The following is a 2,544-nucleotide window of genomic DNA, read 5'->3' as shown; positions in this document are numbered from 1 at the left end:
AGTATGTGCGTTCGTGCGTGTGTGCACATACACAATATTCTCTGGATTTTTTTTTTGTAAAATTTGTATTCCACAATTGAGATGAAGCTATGATAAAAACCTTTCCATTTTTTGAGTGAAAAAAACTTCAAAAGTTGTACCAAATACTTATTTTTCATTCTGCATTAAGCTTTACTTTAGAAAAAAAAAACATTCCCCTGGTAAAAGCATTTAACTCAACAGTTGCTTACCAATCTGAATGAATGTGTGAGCACTGTGGGTGCAGTTGGGTGTCAAACATCTTTTAGTGGCATGTTTGACATGGAAAGCACCCGGGAGGCTCAGTACTTTCACTGTCTTCTTACCATAACTGTGAGTTGCATTATGTCAGAAGACAAAGGTTTTCATGATGCTGCAGACACAGTTTTGGTCTTTTAGCTTACTCCATCAGTGGTATTTTTTAACTTAAACGGGTCCATCATATCACTTTTATAATGACACAAGTTATGAGAAGTGTTTGGGATATTTAATTTTTTTTAAATCCTGCAGTCTTGTTGAGCCAGCTGAATCTTACCTTTTCTTTCCTTGTGTGTCTTCAGAAATGTTCAATACTTCTCCATGGAGCTCCAAGGTGTCCACCATACTGACTTTTCAGCATGCTATAGCTGTGCTGCGTTCTAACCTCTGGCCAGGAGCATTTGCTTATGCATGTGGAAAGTAAATGCAGAAAGAGATTAAACTGTTTGTTTTAGTGTTTTCTCTCTGTAAGGTAATACTATTACTAACAGATATGTCTTTTTCACTAATCTTAGGAAGTTTGAGAACATTTATATTGGATGGGGTCTGAAGTATGTAGGGGAGGTGTACAGCCCACCCATTCCCCCACCACCACTAATGGAATATCAAAATGGACCAGAAATCACAGAGGGCCTGGACCCAACCCCAGAGGAAGAGCAAGCTTTGAAAGAAGATTTAGAAGAGCAGCAAGCTGCCCTGGAGGAGGCAGAGGCGTCAGAAGACGATGAAGATGAAGATTAATAAATATGTAATCTAATTATATATTTGAAATTTAATTGTGAAGTGAATTAAATTAGAAAATAGATTTCAATGAAGAATTAAAGCTGCTAGCGGCGTTGGAGGCCCTCGCAGCGTTGGAGGCCCTCGCAGCAAAGCGCGCCGAAGGCCCATTGGCAACCGCGGGGGTACCAGCACCACCATGCTCTCGCCACCGCTGACACTATCGCGCAGTTCCCGCAGCCGTCTGTCAGGCAACACACACCTACATCTTCCGGAGCGCTCCCTGACGATACACAAGCACAGTCGATCTGAATTGCAATTTCAAGCTATTGGGTTCTTTTGAGGTTGACAAAGGTCAAGCCTAACATGTTTACTGTAAATAAATAAAAATTTATGATTTAGAGCAGTCTTTCTTTGTGTTGGAAGAAAGACTGCTCTAACTGCTCTAATAGTTCCTTCCAACAGGTGCCTTCCTGTTGGAAGGGGGCGTGGCTAAAGTGATGTCACCAATTGAATGTGATGAGATCTGCTCTATGATGATACCAATTAAGTTTGATGCAGTTGGGAGCTTCTTTGGGGAAGTTATTCCATCTTGATGTTTCATGGCGAATGGCCAGATTTGAGGCTTGGGCACGCCCACATGCTTTGACATAGGAATATTCCTTTGGTAACTTTTGACCCTCAAAGCCTCAAGACTGTGCTGACTGAGTTTGAAGCCTGGATCTCAAAAGCTCTAGGACGAGTTCGCTCAGATACGACATCAATGAAATAGACAAAAGGGCGACTTTGACCCAAAATGGCCAACTTCCTGTTGGGTTTGGACCATGGCTCCCAGAGACTTTTTTGTAGGTCCTGACAAGATATACATGAATGGGAATGCTTTATCCCATTCATAATCATGGGATAAAGCATGGCTGGGGGCTGATTTTTTAAAAATATTCTAGGGGGCGCTGTGGAGGAAGTAGACCACGCCCACCAACTATTGCACTGGATTCCTGTCGGGGGGTGGACAAGTATCGATCTCAGTGAGTTTTGTGCAGCTGGGCTGAAACATGTGGAATCTAGAGCCAAACGTATGGTGGCAGCGTGACCTGTGACTTCGCTGCACCACCACGGCCACGCCTTCCACTGAAAACTCTTGGCACTTTACAGCAAGTGAGACCAACTTGTCATCAGTCATCTGACACAAGATAATCTTGATTAGGTCAAGAGAGCCATAGTTGGAGCTTTCCAAGTAAAAAAAAAAAGTCACTTCCTGTTCTGAGGGGGCGGGGCTTACATGAGGTCAGACGATGACGACAGAATCGTCAGGCATCCAACAGGATACCAAGTTTGGTGCCAATTGACCTTTTTATGAGAAAGTTATAGCACTTTGTTTGTTTTGGCGAGTACGCCAAGTTCGCCGCCCTGCCACGCCCCCTGAATATATACGAAAGTCAATTTTATTGATAACTTTTAAAGCCCCATGCCTTTACTGCATTCTGACCAAGAATGAAGCCGATCGTTGAAAAGTCAAGGAGGAGTTCGTTAAAGTTCGACATGAGTAAA

At 42.9% G+C, this 2,544-nt stretch overlaps 1 long non-coding RNA gene across 1 annotated transcript; it reads left to right on the top strand.

Annotated features, from left to right (window-relative positions):
• Window positions 1-551: 551 nt before the first annotated feature.
• LOC106938570 (uncharacterized) lies at window positions 552-1,029 on the top strand. The gene is made up of 2 exons (XR_001422653.1): window positions 552-696; window positions 792-1,029. It is a non-coding gene; the product is annotated as an uncharacterized LOC106938570 (long non-coding RNA).
• The last annotated feature ends 1,515 nt before the right edge of the window (window positions 1,030-2,544 follow it).

This window comes from Poecilia latipinna, unplaced genomic scaffold (assembly GCF_001443285.1).
Source record: "Poecilia latipinna isolate Pla-1442-1.1 unplaced genomic scaffold, P_latipinna-1.0 Scaffold2629, whole genome shotgun sequence".
NCBI classification, from domain to species: domain Eukaryota; kingdom Metazoa; phylum Chordata; class Actinopteri; order Cyprinodontiformes; family Poeciliidae; genus Poecilia; species Poecilia latipinna.
Note: the sequence above shows the minus strand (reverse complement) of the source record. Positions and strands in the feature narration are given on the sequence as shown.